The sequence below is a fragment of the Aythya fuligula genome, chromosome Z, assembly GCF_009819795.1.
Source record: "Aythya fuligula isolate bAytFul2 chromosome Z, bAytFul2.pri, whole genome shotgun sequence".
Classification (NCBI taxonomy): domain Eukaryota; kingdom Metazoa; phylum Chordata; class Aves; order Anseriformes; family Anatidae; genus Aythya; species Aythya fuligula.
In genome coordinates this window covers 64,641,986-64,657,814 of record NC_045593.1, presented here as the reverse complement: position 1 = coordinate 64,657,814, position 15,829 = coordinate 64,641,986, and positions in this window count along the sequence as shown.

Here is a 15,829-nt window from a genome sequence, read left to right as displayed (position 1 = left end):
CAAGAGAGTGGACAGAACCAAAACATTAGTTTCAGACCATCAAGAAACTGTAGAAGTTATAGGAATCTCTGGTTCAAATGAAACCAGCTCAGAGTTCTAACTATTAACTTTTAAAATGTTAATACTGAAATAAAGCTGGGCACTTCTAATCACACACATACCTCAGTGTGTCATAAGACCACAGCTTGTAGCCTTATGTAGAAAAAATGAAGTTTTCAAACAATTTTAGTCACTACATTTAAGTGCAGAAGTTTTAGCCTAAACAAAAATTCTGAACCTGAACACCTCTAAACTTAGAGATATCGGTGTTTCATATCATATATGGATGTATAATTTAATTTAATACATAACCACCCATATTGAAGTATATTTCCTTGGATAGAATCCTGCAGTGTAGATAGGGCATTGAAATGTACAATAAGTAGAGAAAACTGATTATCACTAATATTGGTTTTGAATGCAAGTATGAGAGAATCTTTTTTAAATTGCCGTGCACAAAAACAAAATAAAATTGATAAAAGGGAAGCATCCCTATAATCCAGTAAAATGATGTTTTTGCACTGATTTGAAATCGTATAAAATTGTAACTGAGATTTTCTAGTAGAAAGTAGAACCAGAGAATAGCTCAGGTTCAAAGGGAACTTGAAAGATCAACAGGTCCAATCTTTTGTGGGAAAAGGGAGCCTGGATGAGATTATCTAACACCCTGCCCAGTCACGTCTTAAAAACCACCAGTGATGAATCCACAACATCCCTGAGGACTTTGTTCCAGTGATGGATTTTTCTCACTGTAAATATATATATCTTTCTTATATCAAGACAAAACCTCTCCTGGTGCAACTCATACTCAGTGCCCTTTGTCTTCTCACTGTGAATCCTTGTGAAGAGAAAGCCTCTGTCCTCTTTGAAGCCAACCTTTAAATACTGGAATAAAGTAATGAGCTTCCCCCACACCTCCTCTTCTCCAGGGTGAAAAGACCTAAGTCCTTCATTCTTTTTTTCCACAGAGCAGGTTCTGTGGTACTTTGATCATGTCTCTCCTTTGGATCCTCCCCAGTCTGTGTGTGTCTGTTGAATTGTGGGGACCAGAGCTGGACACAGTAGTCAGCTGCCTGACAAGCACTGAGCAGAGTGGGATGATCATATATCTGTCTCTACCTGTAACACCTCTGCTGGTGCAGCCCAGCATCCAATTTGCCTTTGTTGCTGCAGCAGTGTGGTGCTGACTCATGCTCATCTTCCTGCCCACCACCATCCCCAGGTCCCTTTCATCAAGGCCACACAGCTCCTAGCCTGTACTGGGACCTTTGGTTGTGTCATTCCAGGTAAAGGAGGACCTTGCAGTTCTCTTTGTTAAGCTTTAGGCAGTTCTTGGTTGCCCACTCTTCCATCCTGTCCTCCTGTCCATGTCTCTTTATAAGTTGTCCCTCCATTGTGACATGTACCGAACAGTTTGTTGTCATTGGCAGACCTGGTGAGGGTGCTTTCAGTCCCCTCATCCAGATCATTTATAAAAATATTGAATAGCATAGGGCCCAGTATCAGTCCCTGGGTGACCCTACTTATGACAGGCTGCCAACTGGAGTAAAAAACGTTGAGCACCACCCTCCAAGTACAACCTGCTAGTCAATTTCCTACCCATCTGGCAAACTACATATCCAGTCTATGTCCTGCCAGTTTGTTTAGGATGATGCTGTGAGAAAGTGTCAAATGCTTTGCTGAAGTCCAGATAAACAATATGTACTGCTTTCTACATGTTGACAGAAAACTGTTGTAGAAGGTGATCTGATGAGGCAGGCATGATTTGCCTATGGTAAATCTGTGTTTGCTTTTCCCAATCACCTGTTTCTTTTAGTTTGTAACAGTTTCTAGGAGGACTCATTCCACTATTTTGCCAGGATTTGAAGACTAATGATTCTTCAGCTTTCTGGGTAGATTTGGGGGCCCTTATTATAGATGGGTATGACATTCGTTCTCTTCTAGTCATGACTTTTCAAAGATTATAGGCAGTGGCCTTGCAATGATGTCAGCCACTTTTCTTGACATGCTGTGGTGGATTCCATCTAGACCCATAGTTTGATGTGGGTTGAGTCCTAGAAAAATGCAGCAGACCAGACCTTTCTTTGGTTCTGGTGGGTCAACATATGTATTATCATAGCTACTTGATCCTGTGATCTGGTGCCTACCTACACTGCCAAAGACAGAGGTGAAGAAGGAATTGAGAAACTATGCCTTGTCAGCATTATAAGTAACTGGTGTCCTTGTCCTATTTGTCAATGGGCCTTTGTCCTTCCCATGCTTTTGCTTAGTGCTCAGATATCTGAAGACCCTTTTCTTTTAGTCTTGACATTTTGAGCCAAATTCAGTTCTAGCTGAGTCTTAACCATCTTTACTGCATCTCAATATGCTCTAGAAAAGTTCTTATAGTCCTTAATAGGTCTTCAGCCGGTCTATAGCTGGTATGCTTCTTTTCAGCTTTTAAGTACATGCAAAAGCCCACTGTTAAGCCAGGATGATCTTTTGTTCTGAATTCTTCCTTTCTCTTGTTGGGAATGGACTGTTCTTGTGTTTCCAGAATGCTGTTTTTGAGTAAGTACAAAAATGTACAAGCTTCTTTGCCCTCCATGAATGGTTCCCATGGAACATCTTGCAGCTGGTCTCTTATGTTCTTACAAAACCCAGGGTCTTTGTCTTACAACTGATATTCTGTGTACTCAACAGGATCCTACACTCCATAATGTTATGCTCCACAAGGTGCTGCATGCAGGGAGGTGCATTTGAAGTGCTTCTACACAAACGCACGCAGTATAAGGAATAAAATGGATGAGCTAGAAGTCTTGGCCCAGTCCCACAGCTACAATATCATGAGCATAAGCAAAACCTGGTGGGATGAGTCCTGTGGCTGGTGTGTTGCAATAGATGGTTACAGGCTCTTCAGGAGGGACAGGCAGGGTAGGGAGGTGGAGGGGTGGCGACGTACACGAAGCAGGGGCTGGACTGTGTGGAATTTCAAGTTAGCAATGGCAAAGTTGAGAGTCTTTGTGTAAGGATTAAGGAACAAAAAAATAAAGGGGATGTCAATGTGGGAATCTATTACAGACCACCTGACCAGGACAACAATACCAATGAATTATTCTTTGCAAAACTAAGAGACACCTCGAGATCAACTCCCCTTATCCCTATGGGAGACTTCAACTTGCCAGACGTCAGCTGGGATCACCACACGGCTGACACAAGCAAGTCCAGGAAGTTCATAAAGCACCTAGATGATAACTTCTTGGTGCAGGTGCTGAGGGAGCCAACTAGGAAAAGTGCCCTCCTAGATCTGTTGCTGGAGAACAGAGAGGGTCTTCTGGGGGATGTGGCAATTGGTGGCCATCTCAGCAATAATGACCATGAAGTGGTTGAGTTTAAAACTTTTGGTGACAGAAGGAAAACTGCCACCAAAACTTCAGCCCTGGGTATGGAGAAAGTAGACTTCAGGCTGCTCAGGGAACTAGTCAGCAAGGTCCTCTGGGAAACTGCTTTTGAAGGCATTGGTGTCCATCAGTGCTGATCAGTCTTTAAGCACTGCCTCCTAAAAGCACAAGATCAGGCAATTCCAAAATATTGGAAGTCAAGCAGGCGGGGCAGAAGGCTGGCTTGGCTGACCAGGGATCTTCTACTGGAGCTTATGTGAAAAAAAGAAAATGTACAGCTCCTTGAGGCTCCATTTTAGGGCCAGAGCTCTTCAGTGTTTTTATAAACTATTTGGATGGAGGACTAGAAGGTGTTTTGAGCAAATTTGCCAATGACACCAAACTTGAAGGAGTTGTAGATTCGGCTGAGGGTGGAAAGGCCTTGCATAGAGATCTGGACAGATTGGAGAGCTTGGCGATCACCAACTGCATGAAGTTAAACAAGAGCAAGTGCTGAGTCCTGCACCTGGGACGGGGCAACCCTGGCTTTACGTACAGACTGGGTGACAAGCTGCTGGAGAGGAGCCCCGCAGAGAGGGCTCTGGGGGTTTTGGTTGATAGCAAGCTGAATATGAGCCAGCAGTGTGCTCTGGCAGCCAGGAGTGCCAGCCGTAACCTGGAGTGCATCAAGCACAGCATCACTAGTCGGTCGAGGGACGTGATTGTCCCACTCTGCTCTGCACTGATCTGGCCTCACCTTGAGTACTGTGTGCAGTTCTGGGCACCACAGTACAAAAATAATGTGAAACTGTTGGAGTGTCCAGAGGAGAGCGACAAAGATGGTGAAGGGCCTAGAGGGGTAGACATATGGGGAGCGGCTGAGGTCACTTGGCCTGTTCAGCCTGGAGAAGGGGAGGCTGAGGGGAGACCTCATTACAGTCTACAGTTTCTTCACGAGGGGAAGTGGAGGGGCAGGCACCGACCTATTCTCCTTTTCACCAGTGATAGGACCACTCGGAATGGTGTCAAGCTGAGGTAGGGGAAGCTTAGGCTAGGCATTAGGAAGAGGTTCTTCACTGAGAGGGTGGTCGCACTGAAACAGGCTTCCCAGGGAAGTAGTCACTGCACCAAGCCTGTCTGAATTTAAGATGTGTTTGGAATGTGCGTTTAGTCACATGGTCTAAACTTTTGGGTAGACCTGTGTGGTGCCAGGAGTTGGACTTGATACTTATGGGTCCCTTCCAACTCGGGATATTCTATGATTCTATGATTCTGTGATTATGATCTCTGTATCCAATGCTCTGTTTGATTGTCAAGTACATCACATTGGTTTGTAAGCAGTAAATTTAGCAATGCACTATTCGTTGTTGGCATTCCCATCATCTGTAGAAGGATATAATTCATAATTCATTCTAGGAACCTTATGGATGACTGCACTGCTGTGTTTTTCCCAAGAACTATCCAGGTAATTGAAGTCACATATAAGGACTGGGTTCCATTGGCCCAAGACTTCCCTGAGAAGCTTGTGAAAAATTTCCTGCAATATGATTGACAATCTCTGCCAATAAGTAATCTAGATTTGGGCTGAAATGTAGGCATAATTTAATTTTCAATACAAAACTCTGTCCTGCCCACCCCCACAATACAACTGCTCTGAACAAGATGATGTATTTCATAATTTCAGTCACCACTTTTTTATATTTTACTGTTTTGTGTTTTTGTTTGTTTTTGTTTTTATTTTCCAGCTGTCCACCATGTTGTAGTATAAACTTCCAAAATAACATGGGAAGAAATACAATCATAAATGACATCAACTATTAGCAGATGAAATGGACGATTGATAACATAACAAAATGAACATGCTAGAATTATGAGTAATTCCTCCTTATTCATATTACCTGAGTTGTGTCTAGAGAAAGCTCTACTCTGGGATCCAGTCTGGATTCCCTCACTTCCTACAATGAAACAGTTCTGTTCAGAGGGGAACAACCCTGAGTTTTGCCTCCATGGTTGAAAAGCCTTGAATCAGCATTGGAATTCTGTTAAGGCTCACTAACAGTCTTGGGAAATACATGGTCTCTCATTCCACTTCCTGTAAAAATCTCTTTCTGAATGCTAGTTGTTGATAAATGCATGACTACCAGACATACACAAAATGAATTCGATGAAATCCAACATCTACTAGTGTAGGAGGTCATAACATTTCCAGAAATTCTAAAGTCTGCAAAAACATGTTGAAGTTTGTGCTGGTTGACAGGCAGACCATAATCCAGAAAGACTGATCTTATTTTCTTAGAATAAAGAAATCCAAGTTCTGTCAAAATGTTAACTGTAAACGTGCTCAAGTGATGAAAGCGAGCAAATTGGGGCATGTCATTTGGACATCAGACTGGACTTTAATTTAAACTATCAGCAGTTCGTGTTCTAGAACAAAAATATGCTTCTGAGTATTTTGTTCAGGATGAAGGCTTGGTATTTCAGTTTATTTATTTTTAGCTCTTACTGCATGAAAATGATTAGTAAGTACATGTATTTACACCATTCATTTTCAGGAAAACTAGATTGCTTCAATTTTACACAAGCATTTTGATGGTTGGTTACTGAGCTAGTTTTATAATTTTCTATAGCTATTTACTTCATACTTTCTAAAACATCTGGAAACAGAAGCTGAGTGAGAGGAGGACAGTGAAACCTCAAGGATATACACTAAGGTAATAAAGTATAAAGAAATTTGCATTGAGTCATGCTTTGTGTATTTTGTGGAGACTTCTTTTTTTTTTCTGCATATCAGTTCATAATCTTTGTACATAGACTGCTACCCACAGAAGAAATATTATATATTACTGATCCAGGAATAGAAACAAAGACATTTCAACAAACAGGTCTCTTATTTAAGGTAATTTTGGAATATCTATTTACATCTGGAGCTTAGTAATGCACTGGATATTTCCAGAAACAGGCCCTAGTGTCTTTCAGGCTATGTCAGGCTAACCACTGTATGTGTCCACTTAGGGAGCTAACTAGTTAGAAAAGTGTGATTTCTGTGCTTTATGTGAATAAAAACATATATGGGAGGAATAAACAGAAGCAAAGAGAAGTCACCTCATTCATTAGTATAAGCCTTACCTCTGAACACTCAGCATTTTAACTGGCCTAAACATTGGAGCATGTGTAGCTTGGTCATGTTCTAAACAATAGTTTTGTTCTATATAATATCACAATCATTACTGTGATCCTGGTTTCTCCCTTTCAGTTTACTTGTCTTACAGTGAGAAAATGCTTGAAAACACCCTATCTTGTCAATATTCAACAGCTTTCTTAAGAGCACAGTTATACATGTAATTAGCAAGAAAAAAGTTGTGTGAAAAACTGCCTCAAACACCATTAAAAATGGTGACATTCATGCTTTGGTTTTCTGACTGATTAACTTCTGTATGCAAGGGAAAAAAAATGTAATAACTTGTTTTAATCAGAAAACCCTCCCTGCACATAATTTAGATGAATGGAAAATTAGCTAGAGTATAAGGACTGAGCATGGGCATGTAGTGACAACATAATGACATGGAAGTTTTATTCATTATTGACTTGTTTTTAAAAGGTTATTTCCCATGGGAACTTTGGTTTTTGCCATTTAAGGGACTGAGCATTGGTAAGTAAATGAAATGGCTGAAACTTAAACCTCACAAAGATAGCAGCAGCATTCATACCCTTCATGTATCTTCTTGCACTTCTCTTCCACCTCTGGAATTTATACATTCAATGCAAAATTGAAGGCAGCCTGTGGGACTGCATTTTCAGGGTGACAAAACAGACTAGTTCTTGTATTGGGAGTGCAATGCTTTTTCCTCTTTCTTTCCCATGCTGCAAGGTTTATTTGCTTTTTCTCAGAGGTGCATGTCACATGGCTGGAGCCTTGGAGCATTCAGCTGATGGTGCTGGTACTTGCTGGCTGGCTGGTCACCTCACTGGGCCCTCAAGAGAAACATGATGCTACTCTTCTGGCAACTGAAGGTAACACAGAAGGGATAGCTTTCCAAAGCTCTTGGTTACATCCACATCATAAACAGCATAACATAAGTGCATTTGGGAAATGGGAAGACCCATTTTTCCACAATAATGTATTGTGGAATTGTATAATTGTATTGCTGCCATCACCATCAGAATTGACTGGGGTCAAGTTTTCCCAGGGGGCCCTTTATCAGAGCAAGTATTTATTTTTGGATCTGTCTCTTTATTTCAGTGAGTTTTTGTTTTTTTTTTTTTTTTTTTTCTTTATAGAACAGTTCTTGATGGACATATGAGCATTTCACAAATTATTCTTTGTTAAATACATGTATATCTACTAGCCAAGTAGCAGAGGAATGTATTATCCTGGAACTGAAAGACCAGGTACATATTGCCTCTATCCAAAAGTTGTTTCTGCCATACAGTGTATGGAGAATATGGATCATATGTGGGTTTGCACTCAAGTTTATGCTTTAATGACTAGTTATATTTTCTCTTGTGAAAGGAGTAGGGTTGTTGTTGTTGTTTTGTTTTGTACTTTCCTAGCTATTTGCTTGTTGGAAAAATATCTTTGGTAACAAATTATAATTCTGTTGGATAAAATAGGGAGCAAAAGAGATTTAAAATACCAACTGTTTCTTTTTTTCTTAAAAAAATCACTGCTTTTTGCCACTTTTCAGTTGTCAATAATCATTGATTGTGTTTACCTTTATACATTCGCAAGAACCACAGTAGTTACCCTATTATGACCTCTTTTCTCCAGGCTCAGTTGAGCTGGGAAAACATATGCCCGTAGTTACTCCATCACCCCTATGTTAAATATGTTATTAAAAAAAAAAAAAAAAAGAGAGAGAGAGAGAGAAAGAGAAAGAGAGAGAGAGAGAGAGAGAGGTAAAGTCTCTTTGTGTGATTTTCTTGGGTTTAATACCTGAAGCTCCTCACATGAGACCTTTGGTACGCTAGTGTTGTCACTCAGAGATTCCAGTATCAATGGGAAAGTAGCCAAAATGTTGCTCTTCTTCCTTTTCCTATGAAAGTTAACCTAGTGTTTCCTTCAAAAGATATTTCCAAAGAACTTACAGGAACAAGCTCTGGTTCAATTCCCAGCACGTGCTGTGCACCTTATCCTCTCCTGCTGCAATATTTGGTTCTATCACTGTATTTCCTTCTCTTTTGTAATTGTAGCTCATGACTGACCATTTATAAAGCAACCTGGGGTTTGACAGTTTCCTAATGAGATGTTACAAGCCCTCATTACAGCTACTTTCAAACGGCTGAATGCGGTGTCTTTTTTTTTTTTTTTTTTTTGGCATGGTTTTCACTTCAGTGAGAAGGTTAAGCAAGCAGGAATTCTTTTATTTCAGTTGTAGCCCCTTATTTTCAGTTCTCTAGAGAAGATGATTAACAGAGCAGCCCTAGAGAGATTTAAGTTTTGAATGTTGAACTCCACTTAAAGTAGTCAGTTCCTTTTCCCAATGTAGCCTAAGTTTTGACAACTTAGAGATACATTTTCATTCTCAGGTACTCTGAACAATTTCTTCTCTTTACCCCAATCTAATCTTTGGAGGTAGTCTGATGCCTTTCTCATGTTGTTTGGCAGACACATGAGAAGACTGTTAATCATCCTCTACATACTACTTAGCCAGCTGCATCAGAAGATCCTGTTTTCTAGGCAGATTTATCTGCTATACTGTAACCTACTTTGAGATTTCAGCCCTCATTCCACTGGAAATAAACAATGTAGTGATGAGAAGAAATCAGCTCCTTTCCAGATTGTAAGGTTGTTACCAAGTCATTATTCTCTGAAATGGTGCAGGACTCCTTAACTTTCTAAGAAAACAGGCTACAGAATTTTGAAGTTGGACACACAAAAAAGCTTACATACCTCAGAATTTGGCCTTCATGTCTCTGTGGTATCAGGCTTCATTCAAAAAATGGGTATCTGTCTTTCCATAGATCATATTTCTGGCAATAGATCTTCCAGTATGATACTTATATTGTATACATGAAATTAACAGGAAAATATGTATGGTAAGAGACTTTATTTTTTGTGTCCAAACTGATATACTTTGTAAGATGTATTTTTTATAAAGCAAATATGTGGTTCTCTAAAGATATTCCAAGAAAATCACTGATTTATTCTGAAAGATAAATGTGATGTACAGACAATTTTTCATTTATATATTTGTTTAAGAGTGGAATGGCACCAAATACATATATAAATTCAGTCTCATACAGACATTCTCAGAAAGAAAGAGGGGAGTATTAATTTTTCCTTTTTTGTGTGGAAAAAAAAATACATTATTTTTAATTCAAATATAATCAATTAACATTTGCAGTGCCTGTTATATCTCCTGCTACTTTCAGTTTTCATGATATATTTCATTAGCTTGAACATACTATTGTGTCAGTTGTGCAATAGCAGTCCTCTACATGAAACAATTGTCTATTGAACTACTCTCCACCTTCTGTAACACTTAGAAGCTACATAGTGAATGAGGTAAGGAACAGTAAAAGGAGATTATTTCTTCACTTGGCTAGCTAAAAGTCAAAAGAATTTCTCCTTGTCATCGAGTCTCCTTGTGATGAGATACTATCTACTTAGGACAATTTTTTACCTGAAGTCTGTTAGGTTTCTCATTTTTTAAACCTCCAGCTTGAGATGCTGCTGATGTGGTTTGCATATTTTGCTGTCATCAAGGAGGTTTATGTTTGCATTTACCAGGTGAAGTAAAAATCTTCAATAATCTTAGAGAACAAGAGGAAGATGTCCCATATTGATACCCCAAAAGGTATCAATATCAAACCCTCAGGATTCAACCTTAAAGTATCTGTGATAACAGTCTCCATCTATAGAATGGGTGATGCTGAAAGGTGTTCCATATAAACATAGCGGTATATGTTACAGAAGAGTTCTTCAGAAAATCTGAATTACATATCAACAGGTAGATTTAACAGTTTGACCTAGAGAATGCTTTTTTGTTTGTTTGTTTGTTTTGGTTTGGTTTGGTTTGTTTTTTTTTTCAGTGAGCATTTTTCGTATATGGCAAGGAGTAGATGTGTGACCTGTGGAAAATAGTATCTAATTTAATATTGTGTAAATCCACTTATTTTCCCGATGATTACATTTGTTATTTCATTATGAAATTGTATTATTCCGATTATATTTTAAAATATTATGATTATATTACTATTTAGTAAGCATTTGCCTGGCAAAGTCCAGATAACTTTAGAAACTAAAACAAAAAATGATGATCTGTTTGAGGGGAGGGGTCCGCAGAGGAGTCTGGATAGACTGGGCCAAAGGGCCAAGGCCAACTGTATGAGGTTCAACAATGCCAAGCACCAGGTGATGAGGGCAAATAGCCTCAGTTTGCACCAGAGGAGGTTTATGTTGGATATCAGAAGAAACTTCTTTACAGAAAGGGTTGTGCAGTGATGGAATATGCTTCTCAGGGAAGTGGTTGGTTCACCATCCCTGGAGGTCTTCAAGAAACATGTAGATTTAGAATTTAGTAGTGTGGCTTAGTGGTGGACTTTAGTACTAGGCTAAAAGTCAGATTAGTTGATCCTAGAGGTCTTTTCCAACTTGAATGATTCTATGATTCAATTATTATGTTAAGCGTCACTCTTACTCAGCTGTGGTAATCCCTGTGTAATATGGATTCTTACAAAGAAAATAAATGAGGAATAAAAAGAAAAAAACTATATTTTTTCTTTACATTGTGTCTGCAGCTTAGGAAATAATGTAGTATATACCAGCAAAAAACTTCTTTACCTTTCTGCTACCTACAATGAAACAGAGTGCCTGATAAAAATGACCCTTCTGCACCACCCCCAACATTTGTCTTGTCTCCTCTGTGTCCTTTGTGGTTTGAAGAAAACTCATTTTTACTACACCTTTCCTGATGGAAGGCATAAGACAGATGTGGATTATTTCTTTTGCCATCTGTCTTGATGTACATTCTCACAGACTTGAAGGATCAGAACAGTTGTTTAAGTTGACCTCTATTACACTTTTGGAGCATTTGCTTAAAGCATCTATAATTAAAGTTCTTTGTAAATTTCCGTGTAGATGTAAGATCTTGACCTTGGGTTCTCCTATCATTTTGGTGTTTGATCCCATCTAAACCTACTATGTTATGAATATACCAAATTTACCCATTACATGCTGTTTCTTAATTAGCAGAGATATCACTATCAGAGCTGAAATTTGGGACTGATGCATTTTACTAGAAATCTTTAACTGAGAGCACATCTTTGCTATCAAACTTCCACAAAGTGCTACAGGGCATTTTTTTCAATTATCACATACAATAGTGTAAGCCATTAATTTGTAATAGCAAATGCAAATACCTAGAGTATTTCTGAGACACTATTCCTTCTCTATTAGAACTATGATGCCAGACTGAAGGAAAAAGAAGAATGATTTAAAACACAATGAATTTCAAAGATATTGCTTGTAACAATAAATTCATTTTTCTTCACCTCTTATTTCAGTGTTGTATCTCAGGTTCTGGTATTGTCAGCTTTTTCTATAACTCTGTTACTTATTAGGTGTACCTTTCTTTTTCTTTAGGCAGTGTAAGTCTAAAGACTGAATATCAGTCAAACAACTAGACTGAATAAGAGACCTCAAACTACTAGAGATTAAGAAACCCTCACAAGATAATTTTACTATGAAGAATTTTTGTTGTTGATGATGTTGTTTTTTCTCCACTTCTTTGGTAGCTTTTTTTTTTTTTTAAGGGAATATTGATTTGCATGATTGCTATTTACACACTTTTTTACATCTCTTTAATATGTGCAAGATTATTATGACCATTTTTTGTATGCAAAAATGATACTATTTTGATACAATGATACAATGATACTATTTTATGTGCACAAGCCAAGTACATATTTTGGAAGGTATCTTCTGGGATGATTCAAAGTAATCCCTTATTTTATTTTACTCTGTTGTCTGGCCTCTGTAAAACAGCTATTTTTCTTCTGCAGCTGATATAAAGTAAATGGAGAGGATTCTAATTTTACTTTGCTGGTGTATAAATGTGTCATTTCATACAACTAGCTGTTTTTCTTTGTAGCAACTTCTTTCTCTCTGTTTTAGCCTGCGGCTCCCCTTTTTATTTGATCAGTATAGTTTATATCATATTGCAGGCATCACTTCTTCCCAGGAGAAAAACAGGATTTCAAATTGCTACTCATGATTCCTAAGGCGAACTGAGAGCACACTGACTGAATTAATGTTTCCTTTAGTGTTTTCAGGGCTTATTGGTTTTATTTCCATTAGCTCATGGATTCATTGTTTTTTCAACCACTAATAAAATTCTTTTTTCCAATGACTGACAATTATTTTTTTCCAGTTGTTTACAGTTCACCCGAATACAATTTCTGTTAACTAGAAAATTAATCAATCTGATTATTACAGGACAAAATAATTAAAAACACACTAAGCCTAGAGTACCTTTTTTCTATCTATGCCTTCAAAAGGAAATCCACGTAGCCTGGCATTCAGGTTATATTCAGACTTAATGTCTCTAGGAACAGCTCTTCCAGAATTGGAACTGTTGCTATGAATTTCCTAATATACTTAATCCATAAAATGATTTATATTTGCTTGCTAAAGTGGCTTCCTGAAACATACTGAAACAACTCTAATTAATAACACTTTTAAAGAGAGTTTTCCTCTAAAAGTAATTCAATTTCCACTGAAAAATTCCCATCCCTTACAGTATAATTTCAGTAGCCACAGTTCATACATTGCCATTATGGTTTGATGGAATTTATCTTGCTTAATTTTATCCCTCAAAATCATTGTATTCTCTTTATTGCAAACTTGATATTACAGCTTTGAAACCATTAGCAAATCTGCCCTTGACATCGATGAAGCAGACCTAGACTTTAAAATACCATTTCCACTCCATATTTGTATGCAACAATGTAGACATAGATTCCTTATTCCCCATAGAGATAACATGAGAAGCTTCAAATGAGACATACAGTGTAGCTGAACTTAACATGAAAAACTCATCTTCCTCATCAAATACTCAGTTTACAATAAGATCAGCTAACAGAAAATGAGTAGTAGCTTTTGTACTTGCATTTTGTAGAAAAATAATTTTATATTTAGAAAGTAATGTACTGATCCTTTTAACATCCATTTTCTATCTGAAATCCAACTACATATCATACTAAACTCCTGGAATTAAAAAGAAAAAGTATCTTAGAGGGGTAGTATGGCTGCCACCAAAGGTAATATTTACACCACCTGACACCAAATCTTATCCTGACAGGACAGGGTATTTGATGCACACCACCGTCTTCTAGATCACACAACAAGATGATTCAACACAGACCTGGACCAAAAAGTTTGACCATCTGTCTTTCACCAAGCAGATTGACACCTTTATTGATGTCAAACTCACAGAGATTTATTGATGTCTAATTTTTCATTTCTGTTCTGGCAGCTCTCCCTCAAACACATTTCTTTTTGGATTTGGCCTGGAAATATTTTTGAAGTAAACTCTAACCCTTAATAGGTACCAGTGGGAAAAATCAACAAAAATAGGGGGAGAAAAAGAACTCCAGTCACCAATAAGGTGAAAAATAAGACTTATGCATAATTTCACAATGCAATGCAATGTTTGTTTATTTGTTTGATTTTCATGTTAGTAAAGATATTGCTTATGGATAGATCAGGAAAAAGCTGTTTTCTGAAAGCAATATGTTAGCATGTTTCACGAAGGTGTTCTTTAACATTTTCAGTAGCCATTATTCATACCCATTTCAAAAAGCCTAAAGAGAAGATATGTAAAGTTGTGGATCAATTTTAAATGACATTTGGCACTCAGCATTTTAAAAATGCTGCTAAGTTAAATGTCTGATGTTTTCCCTCCTGCCCCTAGCCTCCATCACTCACTGGAGACAGGGACACTTCCAGTGGTGGGCTGAATCTGGACCTGAATGTCTATTTTTTATTTATTTTATCATGCAGACTTAAAAGTTGACAAGACAATGATGTGCTTTACCTTTCTTTAACTATATGACTATATTTGTGAGAAGTGGATAAGATCAATTTATTGGGTCTTTGGCTTCCTGTGGAAGAATATGGAGTTGGAGTGGCTGGGACAACAAGATTAAGCAGTTACTATGAAGTTCTGAATCTTTTGTTTTCCCATTTGACATAACCTTTAACTGAAAAGTCAAAGCTTTAAAACATCTGTTATTAAAATATTGTAAGCCAGGGTTAAGCCTGCAACTAATTTTCTTTCATCACATTCACACAAATTAATTGTGCATAACATAGTCAAATTTGTCTGTTTTATTTTTAACTGAATCTATATCAAGGCTCCAGCCAGGGGTTTGGTCTGTCCCTGCTGTGAGGAGCATGTTTGTGTTTGTCTTCGTCATCCTATTAAACTGTGTCAGCATCCTGGTTGTAGCTTTTGGGAACATAGTCTTTGTCTTTGATGCTGGGTACTACTTTTGAGCAGTACATTGTATACCTATAGCATAAGCTCTTTTTAACCATCTAGAGATCACTGAAAGCTACTGATATCACCTAACTTAATATTGTATGAGATTTTGTGGGACTCTATCAACAGATACACATAACTCTGCTGTTGTCAGGGGAAAAAAAATACAGTAAGGATGATGTCTGTTTAGGCACTTATCCTTATGTCTGTAAGAGCTTCCACAAGCTCCTGATCAAGAGCTGATCAGGACACACAGCATCCTCTTAGCTGAGTTAAGTGGCATCCAAAGTAAAAAATTTGATTTACAGGAGCAGTGTTTCTTTGCACTAGTCTATCTTTTGATGGTCATGTGAAATTTTATGAGATAATTGCCATTGGATGCATTAAAGGGGTTGGGATGTCTCTCAGAAAAAGTGTAGCAGACATTCCACTCTGCTTCCTATGTCTGATTTGGAACAGGAGTGGAACATCCATTTTGGTGTATTTGCTTAGTGGTTTGACTTAATTTGTCATAGTCTTTATTGGTCATTAGCAGTAACAAGAAGAAAAATTTGCAAAGTGCAAAATTTTTTTTGCTTTGTATCTGCCAGGCAAAACAAAACAAAACAAAACAAAACTAAACAAAACAAAACAAAACAAAAAAACAAAACAAAAAAAAAAAAAAAAAAAAAAAAAAAATAGAAAGTCCAATTCCTTGTTTTTCACCATTTAACATCACCTGCCCTGTTTCAAAGACACTTTAATCTCCCCACTTTTTCCTGCCTTCTACCCCTCCATTCCAGCCCATAAGAGGTCTTTCTGTTTAAGATTATTTGGACAAAGTACTGAACCCACAGGTTCTGGTGATGTCAGATATCAGATATCAGAAGTGTTTTTTTGTTGTTGTTTGTTTTGTTTTGTTTTTCTAGGCAATCACAAGCTAGACATGAGTAGGGAGCTATACACTCA